The 13834-nt window shown below is 44.3% G+C and overlaps 1 pseudogene; it reads left to right on the top strand.

Annotated features, from left to right (window-relative positions):
- Positions 1-12923: 12923 nt before the first annotated feature.
- Positions 12924-13555, top strand: LOC102144271 (large ribosomal subunit protein eL15-like; annotated as a pseudogene).
- Positions 13556-13834: the final 279 nt, after the last annotated feature.

The following is a 13834-nucleotide window of genomic DNA, read 5'->3' as shown; positions in this document are numbered from 1 at the left end:
GCCTCCCCAGTCAGACTGAGAGCATTTTATTTATTTTTATTTATTTATTTATTTTTGAGATCCCTCGCTCTGTCGCCCAGGCTGGAGTGCAGTGGCAGGTTCTCGGCTCACTGCAACCTCTGTCTCCCAAGTTCAAGTGATTCTCCTGCTTCAGCCTCTTAAGTAGCTGGGACCACAGGTGAACACCACCACTCCCAGCTAATTTTTGTATTTTTAGTAGAGACGGGGTTTCTCCATGTTGGCCAGGCTGGTCTCCAACTCCTGACCTCAAGTGATCCACCCGCCTTGGCCTCCCAAAGTGCTGGGATTACAGGCGTGAGCACCTGCCCCAGACTGGGACCTCAAAGCTGCTGCTATCTCTGACCTGAACTTCTGCACCTACCTCCTCCTTGGTCTCCCCACTTCTTTTCTCTCCCCACTACAATCAGAACCCCTCACAGCAGCCCCAGGGGACCTAGTAAAGCACCCTGCATACAGCCTCCAATGGCCTCCCTTTGTCCTTGGTATAAAATCCTGCTGGAAAAAGATACAACAATTCTACTTCTAGGTATATCACCAAAAGAAGTGAGGCCAGGCGCAGTGGCTCACACCTGTAATCCCAGCACATTGGGAGGCCGAAGCGGGTGGATCACCTGAGGTCAGGAGTTCAAGACCAACTTGACCAACAAGGAGAAACCCCATCTCTACTGAAAATATAAAATTAGCCAGGCATGGTTGGTGCCGCATGCCTATAATCCCGGCTACTCGAGAGGCTGAGGCAGGAGAATCGCTTGAACCCGAGAGGCAGAGGTTGTGGTGAGCCGAGATTGTGCCATTGCACTCCAGCCTGGGCAACAAGAGTGAAACTCCATTAAAAAAAAAAAAAAAAAGAAGAAGTGAAAGCAGGGGTTTGAACAGGTATTTGTACACCCATGTTCACAGCAACATTATTCACAGTAGCCAAAAAGTGGAAGCAGGCCGGGCATGGTGTTTCCTCCCGACTTAGCTTCTCGAGTAGCTGGGATTACAGGTTCGTACCACCATGCCCAGCTAATTTTTGTATTTTTAGTAGAGATGGGGTTTTGCCATGTTGGCCAGGCTGATCTTGAACTCCTGGCCTCAGGTGATCTGCCCACCTTGGCCTCCCAAAGTGCTGGGATTACAGGTGTGAGCTACTGCACCCGGTCACTTCTTCTTTTCACATTTAATTACCCTAAGTTATATACAAGTCATATACTAGATGTATTTATGGTGTCTTGTAAGTATGTAAATCTTTTTATTTTTCCTCTCTAGAATTTCAGCTCCATGACGGAGGGATTTAGGTATGTTTTGCTCACTTATGTACTCAGAACACTTCGACCAGGGGTCAGCAAAGCTTTTCTGTAAAGAGCCAGATTGTAAATATTTTAGGCTTTGCAGGCCCTGCAGTGTCTGCCACCATTTCTCACATCTATCATGGAAGTGCAAAGGCAGCCATAACAAATACATAAATAAGGCTGACCGGATGGCTCACACCTATAATCCCAGCACTTTGAGAGGCTGAGGTGGAGGATTGCTCAAGCCCAGGAGTTCGAGACCAGCTTGGCCACCAGGGACTAACCCCTAGTGAGAAAAAGTCAGGTTTATTCACTTATTAAAAACAGGAAGAGGATGGATGGCGGTTCACACCTATAATCCCAGCACTTTGGGAGGCAGAGGCAGGAGAATCGCTTGAACATGGGAGGTAGAGGTTGCAGTGAGCTGAAATCATGCCATTGTACTCCAGTCTGGGTGACAAGACCAAAACTGTGTCAGAAAAAAAGAAAGAAAAGGAAGGAAGGAAGGAAGGAAGGGAGGGAGGGAGGGAGGGAGGGAGGGAAAAGAAACTATATCACTACAAAGGAAATTTTTTCCTCTTGCTTGGAAGATCTGGGCACCTGGATACCCAGGCACAGGAATTTAAATAAGTGTTCCCTGAACAAAAAGGTCACTTGAAGCCAGGAGTTCAAGACCAGCCAGGGCAACATGGCAAAACCCCATCTCTACAAACTATGAAAATTAGCTAAGCATGGTTGTACATGCCTGTATTCCCAGCTACTCGGGAGACTTAGGAGGATTGCTTGAGCCCAGGAGGTAGAGGCTGCACTGAGCTGTGATTGTACCACAGGACTACAGCCTGGGCAACAGAGTGAGACCCTGTATCAAAAAAAAAAAAAGGAGGGAGAGGAGCACATCAGAGCAACTGAACAACTATGGGATGCTTCACCAAAGAAAGGCAAAAATTAACTTCTAAAGTTTAATAAATGTGGACCTCTTTTTTTTTTTTTTTTTTTTTGAGACGGAGTCTCGCTCTGTCGCCCAGACTGGAGTGCAGTGGCGCGATCTCGGCTCACTGCAAGCTCCGCCTCCCGGGTTCACGCCATTCTCCTGCCTCAGCCTCCGGAGTAGCTGGGACTACAGGCGCCTGCCACCATGCCCGGCTAATTTCTTTTTGTATTTTTAGTAGAGACGGGGTTTCACCGTGTTAGCCAGGATGGTCTCGATCTCCTGACCTTGTGATCCGCCTGCCTCGGCCTCCCAAAGTGCTGGGATTACAGGCTTGAGCCACCGCGCCCGGCCAAATGTGGACCTTTTTATTCAGAGAATACTTATCTGAATTTCTGTGCCTGGGTATCCAAGTGCCCAGATCCTCCAAGGAAGAGGAAAAAATTTCATTTGTAGTGATATATTGTCTTTCCTTTCTGGTTTTTTTGTTTGTTTGTTTTTGTTGTTGTTGTTGTTGTTGTTGCTTTTGTGGTTTTTTTGGAGACAGAGTTTCACTGTTATTGCCCAGGCTGGAGTACAATGGCACGATCTCAGCTCACTGCAACCTCTACCTCCCAAGTTCAAGCGATTCTCCTGCCTCAGCCTCCCAAGTAGCTGCAATTACAGGTACCCGCCACCATGCCTGGCTAATTTTGTGTTTTTAGTAGAGACGGGGGTTTCACCATGTTCATCAGGCTGGTCTCGAACTCCTGACCTCAGGTGATCCGCCTGCCTCGGCCTCCCAGAGTGCTGGGATTACAGGCGTAAGCCACTGCACTCGGCCTGTACTGATATATTTTCAAACTGCAAATTATCTATGTATGATTTTATGGAACAAAGTTTCTCAGCAAGTCAGAAAGCAGTGGTTCACAGTAGGAAGTCACCATGGCACTTTACAGTTGCAGTATCCTTGGTAGAAATATTATTTCCTGTTATCTTTGCAGATATCTTTACCTGGTTTTGAGGGGTTTTACTTTTTTGCTAGAGAAGGTCTTGCTCTGTTGCTCCTGATGCAGTGCAGAGTGCAGTGGTGCGATGATAGCTCACTGCAGCCTTGAACTCCTGGGCTCAAGCAATCCTCCTGGCTCAAACGATCTGCCTGCCTCAGCCTCCCAAAGTGCTGCGATTACAGGTGTGAGCCGCCATGCTTGGCCTTTTTGTTTGTTTGTTTGTTTGTTTGTTTATGACAGGGTCTCCCTTTGTCACCCAGGCTGGAGTGGCATGGCATGATCAGAGCTCACGACAGCCTCAAATTCCTGGCATCAAGGGATCCTCTTGCCTCAACCTTCCTAGTAGCTGGGTCCACAGGCATGTGCTACCATGCCTAGCTAAGTTTTTTTTTTTTTTTTTTGTAGATATGGTGTTCTGTCGTGTTGCCCAGGCTGGTGTCAAACTCCTGGGTTCAGGCATTCCTCCCACCTCGGCTTCCCGAAGTTCTGGAATTAAAGGTTTGAGCCACCATACCTGACCCGTTGCAGGATGTTTTAGCCTCATTCTTGCCCCCTACCGACCAAATGCCAGGAATATACCTGCACACACACCCTTGCATTTTAACAACCAAAAATGTCTCCCTACAGTGCCAAATGTCCCCTGGGAGGGCAGACTACCTGGTTGAGAATCATTGCTGGAGAGGAACTCAGATTGGAAAGCGACATGATCTGATGCACCGTTTTGAAAGGCCATTCCCTGTGCCCAAAATGTGTCCCCAGCCTCAGCCAATGAGTGCATTGCATTCATCTGGACACAGTGATTGGTTCAAAGACAGCATGTGACCCAGTCACAGCCCCAGAGGCACAATGCAATTTGAGCTAAGAATCTGGGGAAAGAAGCCAGCTGCAGTGGTTCACGCCTGTAATCTCAGCACTTTGGGAGGCCAAGGCAGGCAGATCACCTGAGGTCAGCAGTTCGAGACCAGCCTGGCCAATATGATGAAACCCTGTCTCTATTAAAAATACAAAATTAGCCAGATGTGCTAGCGTGTGCCTGTAATCCCAGCTGCTTGGGAGGCTGAGGCATGAAAATCACTTGAACCCAGGAGGCAGAGGTTGCAGCGAGCCGAGATGGTACCATTGCACTCCAGCCTGGGGCAACAGAGTGAGACTTCGTCTGAAAACAAACAAACAAACAAACAAAAAACAATTTGGGGAAAGACAGTCTTCTGACTCCTCTCACTGAAAGTCTGAGGGGACCCAGGTACCTGAACGACATCCATCGTGTCCCGGCTACATGAAGTCTGAGGCTGGGGCCAACATAGGGCAAGCAGAAGCCAAGAAAGGGACAGAAACAGACTCGCGATGGCTTCATTTGCATCCTGGATTCAGCCCTACCCATGAACGTTTTATTTACAGGATCCCCAAATTCAGACTTTCAGATCTTTTACCAAAAAGGGCCTAACTGCCATGAGAGACCTTGGGCTTGGGCTTCAGTCTTCTTCATGGCTTTGCTCTGCCTGGACTTTCCTTGCCCAGCCCAAATCCTCACCTTCAAATTCTGTCAGTTTCGGTGCCTCATGCCTGTAATCCCAGCACTTTGGGAGGGTGAGGGAGGCAGATCACTTGAGGTCGGGAGTTCCAGACCAGCTTGGGCAACATAGGGAGACCCCTGTTTTTATTTAAAAAAAAAAAAAAATAGAATAGAAAAGAGACTGGGTGCAATGGCGGCTCACTCCTATAATCCCAACGCTTTGGGAGGCCGAGGTGGGCGGATCACTTGAGGTCAGGTGTTCGAGACCAGCCTGGCCAAAATGGCAAAACCCCGTCTCTACTAAAAATACAAAAATTAGCTGTGTGTGGTGGTGCATGCCTGTAGTCCCAGCTACTCAACAGGCTGATGCAGGAGAATCACTTGAACCGGGGAGGTGGAGGTTGCAGTGAGCCAAGATCGTGCCATTGCACTCCAGCCTGGGCGACAGAGGGAGACTTTGTCACAAAAACAAAACAAAAACAAAACAAAAAACAAACAAACAAAAAAAACCCAAAAACGTCAATTACATATGGAATATCAGTAGCACAATGTATGGCTGTTGTAACACAGTACTCAAGTCCCAGATCAAAGTGCTGGTAGATTGAAGTGTCTGGAGAGGACCTGCTTTTCTAGATGGCTGTCTTTTCACTGTGCCTTCCTATGGTAAGTGGCAGGGGATCTCTCTGGGGTCCCTCTTATTTATTTATTATTATTTTAATTTTAAATGGAGATGGTGTCTCACTGTGTTGCCCAGGCTGGTCTCGAACCACTGGACTCAAGCAAGCAATCTCAACACTTTGGGGGCCTTGGTAGCTGAATTGTTACAGGCATGAGCCACCACACCCAGCCTGGGGTCCCCTTTTATAAGGTCACTAATCCCAATCATGAGGACTCCACTGTTAAGACTTAATCATGTCTCAAAGTCTCACCTCTTAATACCATCACCTTGGGGGTTAGGATTTCAACATAGGAATTTGGGGGGGTACAAACATTCAGAATATAGCATGGAGACTGTAGTGAGTTAGAACTGAAAACTGGAATTCAGTTTAAAGAACAGTTACACTCCTCCCACCCCATAAAGCAAGTGAACTATATTGATCCCAACCACAAAAATTAGACATTCTAGATGAATGTCTTTGAGAAGATAAATCAGAGAGAGTCCAGATGTAGCAGGAGACAGCGTAGAGGATGGAGTGAGTAATCAATGCAACTATCAACAGGAGAATTAAGTGAGAGGGCACTTAAGAATGGTGAGATCCCTGGCTGGTCGTGATGGCTCACACCTGGAATCCCAGCACTTTGGGAGGCTGAGGTGGGTGGATTGCTTGAGCTCAGTAGTAGGAGACCAGCCTGAGCAACATAGCAAAACCCTGTCTCTACCAAAAATACACAAAAAAATTAGCCGGCTGTAGTGGTGCTCACCTTTGGTCACAGCTACTTTGGAGGCTGGGAGGATCACTTGAGCCCGGGAAGTTGAGGCTGCAGCGAGCCACAGTGGCGCCACTGCCCTCCAGTCTGGGTGACAGAGCAAAACCCTGTCTCAAAAAAATGAAAATAAAAATGAAAAAGGGCTGGGCGCGGTGGCTCACGCCTGTAATCCCAACAGTTTGGGAGGCTGAGGCTGGCGGATCATTTGAGGTCAAGAGTTTGAGACCAGCCTGGCAAACATGGCAAAACCCCATCTCTACTGAAAATACAAAAATTAGCCAGACATAGTGGTGGGCACCTGTAATCTCAACTACTCGGGAGACTGAAGCAGGAGAATCACTTGAACCCAGGAGGCAGAGCTTGCAGTAAGCCGAGATCACGTCGTTGCACTCCAGCCTGGGCCTGGGCGACAAAGCGAGCCTCCGTCTCAAAAGGAAAAAAAGAAAAAGAAAAAAATTTGAGTTGCTCAACACACATGTTCCTATCTGAGGTTAAATGAGGCCACACCCTGACTTCTTGTTTTAGCTGTCCTATTGTAAATGTCTCTCTTTTTTTTTTTTTTTTTTTTTTTGAGATAGAGTCTCACTCTGTCATCCAGGCTGGAGTGCAGTAGCTCAATCTCAGCCCACTGCAACCTCTGCCTCCCAGGTTCAAGCAATCCTCCTGTCTCAGCCTCCTGAGTGGCTGGGATTACATGCGCCCACCACCACACCCAGCTAATTTTTGTAGTTTTTGTAGTGATGGGGTTTCGCCATATTGCTCAGGCTGGTCTCGAACTCTTGACCTCAGGTGATCCACCCACCTCAGCTTCCGAATGTGCTCGGATTACAGGTGTGAGCCACTGCGCCAGGCCACAGATGTCCTTTTTGCAGCATTTGTGTGCCATAGTTTTCACATGTCTGTGCTATTTATTATTGATTTTGCTGTTTGAAATGGCCCCCAAGCATAGCACTGAAGTGCTATCTGGTGTTGCTAAGAAAATACATGTGTTGGGCCCGGCACAGTGGCTCATGCCTGTAATCCCAGCACTTTGCGAGGCCAAGGCAGGTGGATCACTTGAGGTCAGGAGTTCGAGACCAGCCTGGCCAACATGGTGAAACCCTGTCTCTACTAAAAATACAAAAATTAGCTGGCCATAGTGGCGAGAGCCTGTAGTCCCAGCTACTCAGGAGGCTGAGGCAGGAGAATCACTTGGACCCGGGAGGCGGAGGTTGCAGTGAGCTGAGATCGCACCACCGCACTCCAGCCTGGGCGACAGAGCAAGACTCCATCTCAAAAAAAATAGATAAATAAAAAGAAAATATATGTGTTACAGCAAGGTGTGATGACGCTTGTCTGTAATCCCAGCTACTCAGGAGGCTGAGTTGGGAGGATCATTTGAGCCCTGAAGTTCAAAGATGCAGTGAGCTGTGATGGCACCACTACACTCCAGCCTGGGCATCAGACACCTCATCTCTTGAAAAAAAAAAAAAAACTGAAGACAGAAAATACATATGTTAAGCTTTGTTCAGGTGTGAGTTATAGTATTGTTGTTGACAATGAGTTTAATGTTAACGAATCAACTATATATACATGCATACATATATATACATATATATGCATATATATACACACCCACACACATATATGTATTTCTTTTTTTGAGACAGAGTCTCACTTTGTCACCCAGGCTGTAGTGCAGTGGTACCACCTTGGCACACTGCAGCCTCGACCTCCTGGGATCAAGTGGTCCTCCTGCCTCAGTCCCCCAAGTGGCTGGGACTACAAGCATGTGCTATCATGCCCAGCTAATTTTTGTATTTTCAGTAGGGACAGGGTTTCACCATGTTACCCAGTCTGGTCTCGAACTCACAGACTCAAGCAATCTGCCCGCCTTGGCCTCCCAAAATGCTAAGATTACAGGCGTGCACAACAGGTTTTAATTTGTTGAGTACCATGCCTGGCTCAACAATATATATTAAATAAGGTACCTTGAAATGGAAACATACATAAAACATTATGTATTGAAAATATTATGACCAGAGGCTTGCAGGAACTGAATTTCCCCTAGGAGCAGTGGTTCAATATTTGGTAATTCTATGTTTGCTGTGGCTTTATAGAACATAATACCCACGAATAAAATAATCAGGCCAGGTGTGGTGGCTCACACCTGTAATTCCAGTACTTTGGGAGGCCGAGGCCAGTGGATCATCTGAGGTCAGGAGTTTGAGACCAGCCTGGCCAACCTGGCAAAACCCTCTCTCTACTAAAAATATAAAAATTTGCCGAGCGTGGTGGTGGGTGCCTATAGTCCCAGCTACTCAGAGGCTGAGGCAGGAGAATCGCTTGAACCTGAGAGGCGGAGGTTGCAGTGAGCCGAGATCACGCCACTGCATTTCAGCCTAGGTGACAGAATGAGGCTCGGTCTCAGAAAAAAAAAAAAAAAAAAAATCAACTGTAAATGGAGTTATACACTATATTACCTTTTGTCTGGCTTCTTTCACTTAGTGTAATGTCTTTGCAGTTCTTCCACTTTGTAGTATGTATCAGTGCTTCATTCCTTTTTATGGCTTATTAATATTCCATTGTATGGATACATTGCGGTGTGTTTATCCATTCATCAGTTGATCAACATTTGGACTCCTTCCACCTGTTGGCTATTGTGAGTAGTGCCTCTGTCAACATGTGTGTATGTGCATCTCTGTCAGCACATGTTTTCATTTACTTTGGGAATATTCTAGGAGTAGAATTGCTGAGATATATGGTAATTCTGTGTTTAACTTTTTGAGGAACCATTAAATAGTTTTTCTCAGCAGCTGAACCATTTTACATTTCCACCAGCAGTGCACGAGGGTTCCAACATCTCCACATTCCTGCCAGCATTTGTTATTTTCTGCATATTTACTTATTTATTTATTTATGTAATTTAGAGATAGGATCTTGCCCTATTGCTCTGGCTAGAATGCAGTGGCATGATCATAGCTCACTACAACCTCAAATTCCTGGGTTCAATCCTCCGGACTCAGTTTCCCAAGTAGCTAGAACCACAGGTGTGTGCCACCACTCCCAGCTAATTTTTCAATTTTTTGGAGAGATAGCAGTCTTGCTATGTCGCCCAGGCTGGTCTCAAACTCCCGGACTTAAGTGATCCTTCTGCCTTGGCATCCCAGAGTGCTGGCATGAGTCACTGCTCCCAGCTGCACCCCCCAACACACACACTTTTTTAAAAAATTGTAACTATCCTAGTGTGTGAACTGAGACCTCATTATGGTTTTTATTTGTGTTTCTCTAAAGACTAATGATGTTAAACATCTTTTTGTGTGCCTGTTGGCGATTCATGTATCTTCCAGGAATGTCTATTCAAGTCCTTTGTTAATATTTGTTTCCCTTTTTTATCACTGCTGCACAAATTAACTTTGTTCATGTTTTAATTACATTAAAACATGAGCCTTTATCAGATACATGGTGTGCAAATATTTTCTCTCATTCTGTACATTGTCTTTTTACTTTCTTAATATCCTTCAATGCACAAAAGTTTTTAATTTGATGAAGTCTACTTTGTCTATTTTTCTTTTTTGGCTTGTACTTTTGGTATCATATCTAAGAATTCATTGCCAAGTCAAAGATCATGAAAATTCATCCTTACGTTTTCTTCTAAGAGTTTTATAGTTTTAGTTCTTATATTCATTATAATTTTTAAGGTAATTGCAAGGTTAGAGTCCAACTTCATCCTTCTGTACATGTTTATCCAGTGGTCCTAGGACAATTTTTTTAAAAGGCTATTTTTTCTCCCATCGAATTGTCTTAGCACACCTGTTGAAAATCAATTGACCATAATTGTATAGGTTTATTTGTGGATTCTCAATTCTATTTCATTGGTTTATATGTCTGTTCTTATGCTAATACCACACTGTATTGATTACTGTAGCTTTGTAGTAAGCTTTAAAATCAAGAAATGTGAGTCCTCCAACTTTGTTCTTCTCTTTCAATAATGTTTTGGCTACTTCGAGTCTTTTACAATTCCGTATGAATTTGAGAATCAGCTTTTCCATTTCTGCTGAAAAGGCCATTGGAATTGCATTAAATCTGTAGATTGCTTTGGGTAGTGTTGACATCTTAACAATATTGAGCCTTCCAATCCATGAATATGGGATGTCTTTCTATTTGTTTAGGTCCTCCTTAATGTCTTTCAGCAATGTTTCATGGCTTTCAGTGTACAAATTTTGAACATCTTTTGTTAAATTTATTACTAAGTATTTTTATTCTTTTTGGTGTTATTGCAAGTGGAATTGTCTTAATTTTCTTTTCCTTGTTTAATTTTCAGGTTGTTCTTTACAGGTTGTTCACAGAATAATTGTTCAATTATTCTCTGAATAATTCTAACCAGTCTAGTCATGGTGGCTCACGCCTGTAATCCCAGCACTTTGGGAGGCCAAGGCAGGTGGATAACCTGAGGTCAGGAGTCCAAGACAAGCCTGGCCAACATAGTGAAACCCCATTTCTACTAAAAATGCAAAAAATTAGCTGGGCATGGTGGTGCATGCCTGTAATCCCAGCTACTTGGGAGGCTGAGATAGAAGAATCAGTTGATCCAGGGAAGCAGAGGCTGCAGTGAGCCAAGATCATAACACTGCACTCCAGCCTGGGCAACAGAGCAAGACCCTGTCTCAAATAATAATAATAATAATTCTAACTGATGAAGTATGATTGACAAAGATGTGTGTCATTTTCAATCATACCTCGTTGGTTAGAACTTTTTATTTTTATTTTATTTTATTTTTGAGATGGAATTTCACTCTTGTTGCCCAGACTGGAGTGCAATGGCATGATCTCGGCTCCGGGTTCAAACAGTTCTCCTCCCTGAGCCTCCCAAATAGCTGGGATTACAGGCATGCACTGCCACGCCCAGCCAATTTTTGTATTTTTAGTAGAGACGGGGTTTCACCATGTTGGCCAGGCTTGTCTCAAACTCCTGACTTCAGGTGATCCACCCGCCTCAGCATCCCAAAGTACTGGGGTTACAGGCGTAAGCTAAGATGTCCAGCTTTGGGTAGAATTATTCATAGGTACAGGTATGACTACCACAGCCTTTAGCGAGGAGATTGCAGAATTCTTCTCTGAAATTCCTGACTTCAAACGATCCTCCTACTGGCTTCCCAAAGTGCTGGTATTACGGGTGTGAGCCACTGCACCCGACCAGTATATCTTTTAAAAGGAACATTCAGGGAACAAAAAGGAGCTCTCAGAAATTAAGAAAGCAAGAAGTAAAAGAAGAAAAGAGAAGAAGAAAAAATTGCTGGAATCTTGCATAGATCAGAGAAAATAGAGAACATTAGAAGGTCACACAAAAAGATCCCACATCTAAATAATAAGCATTTCAGAAAAATAAAACTGACAAAACACAGCAAAAGAAAAAAGAAAAAAAAACTGTAGATGAAATAATAAGAGAAAAATATTTCAGAACTTACAGGCATGATAATTTTGTACTCCAGCCTGGGTGACAGAGTGAGACTTTGTCAAAAAAAAAAAAAAAATTGACCATAGATGTATGGGTTATTTCCAGACTCTCAATTCTGTTCCACTAATCTATATGCCTATCCTCCTACCAGGACCAAACATTTTGATTATTGTTGCTTTGTGGTAAATTCTGAAATCGCCAAGTGTGAGTCTTCCAACTCTGCTCATTTTTCAAGATTAGCTATTGGGTGCAATACCATGTGAATTTTAGGTTTGAATTTTCCAAGTCTGCAAACAAGGACATTAGGGTTTTCATAGGGATTATATCAAGTCTATAGATCAGTTTGGGGTAGTATTTTCATCTTAACAATATTAAGTCTTCTAATCCATAAACGTGTATTTTTAGACATGTATAGCATGGCACTTGATGTAATCTATCATGAACTCTGTAATTTCCTTTAAAATATTTCAACAGACCACAATAAGACATTACTCTAATTGTGCTAGAATGGCTATAATGGAAAAATAAACAACAACAACAAAAAAGAAATGTGGGTTCTGGTTTGTCTACCCTCTCCCTAACTTCATGTCTAGCTTTTTTTTTTTTTTTGAGACAGAGTCTCGCTCTATTGCCAGACTGGAGTGCAGTAGCACAGTCTCAGCTCACTGCAGTCTTTGCCTCCTGGGTTCAAGTGATTCTCCTGCCTCAGCCTCCCAAGTAGCTGGGACTACAGGCACCCACCACCACACCCAGCTAATTTTTGTATTTTTAGTAGAGACGGGGTTTCACCATGTTGGCCAAGCTGGTCTCAAACTCCTGATCTCAGATGATCTGCCTACCTCAGCCTCCCAAAGTGCTGGGATTACAGGCGTCAGCCACTGCACCCAGCCCACAGTTCATTTTTGGTTTTGTTTTTTCCTCCCAAGAGTGTCTTGGGTACTCTGACTCCCTTTTATTCCCCTATCAGTTTTGGAATCAGATTGTCAAGTTCTACCAAAAAAAAAAAAAAAAAAAAAAAAAAAAAAAAAAAAGCTGAGCTTTTCATTGGGATTTCATTTGATCTATGAATCAATACAAGAGTTGGCGCCTTTGAGTCTAGGCTCTTCCAATTAATGAACATGTATATCTCTCCATTTATTTAGGTCTTCTTTACTCTCTCAACACATTTTTAAAATAGTTTCCATAGAGGTTTTGTAAGTCCTGTATGAGATGTTATATCTTACCAGGTACTCCTTGGGTACAAGAAGGAGATTGCTTTTCACCCTTTTGAACTGTTCGAAGTTTTTTCTATCATGCATGTATTTTTCAAAATAAAAATTATTAAGATTTTTGACCTTTCTGTCTGGCAGCAGCCATCAGGTAAGCCAAGATGGGTGCATACAAGTACACCTAGGAGCTATGGAGAAAGAAGCAGTCTGATGTCATAAGCTTTCTTCTGAGGGTCTGCTGCTGGCAGTACCGCCAGCTCTCTGCTCTCCATGGGGCTCCCCGCCCCACCCAGCCCAATAAAGTGCACCAGCTGGGCTACAAGCCCAAGCAAAGTTATGTTATATATAGGATTCGTATTCTCTGTGATGGCCGAAAATGCCCAATTCCTAAGGATGCAACTTACGGCAAGTTAATCATGGTATTAACTGAAGCCTTCAGTTGATTGCAGAGGAGTGAGTTGGACGCCACTGCGGGGCTCTAAGAGTCCTGAATTCTTATTGGGTTGGTGAAGATTCCACATACAGATTTTTTGAGGTTATCCTCATTGATCCATTCCATAAAGCTATCAGAAGAAATCCTGACACCCAGTGGATCACCAAACCGGTTCACAAGCACAAGGAGATGCATGAGCTGACATGTGCAGGCCAAAAGAGCCATGGCCTTGGAAAGGGCAATAAGTGCCACCACACTGTTGGTGGTTCTTGCCGGGCAGCTTGGAGAAGGCGCAATACTCTCAATCTCCACTGTTGCCGCTAATACAAGTAAAGTTTGTAAAACTCATACCTAATAAATAATTTAGGACAGTCAAAAAAATTACAAAGATTTTTGAGCCAGGTGCAGTGGCTCAAGCGTGTAATCCTAACACTTTGGGAGGACGAGGCTGGCAGACCACCAGAGGTCAAGAGTTCAAGACCAGCCTGGCCAACATGGTGAAACCCTGTCTCTACTAAAAATAGAAAAATTAGCTGGGTGTGGTGGTGCACAAGTGTTATTCTCGCTACTCAGGAGGTGGAGGCAGGAGAACCGCTTGAACCC

Source organism: Macaca fascicularis, chromosome 20, assembly GCF_037993035.2.
Source record: "Macaca fascicularis isolate 582-1 chromosome 20, T2T-MFA8v1.1".
NCBI classification, from domain to species: domain Eukaryota; kingdom Metazoa; phylum Chordata; class Mammalia; order Primates; family Cercopithecidae; genus Macaca; species Macaca fascicularis.
This window is presented reverse-complemented; position numbering and strand designations above follow the sequence as displayed.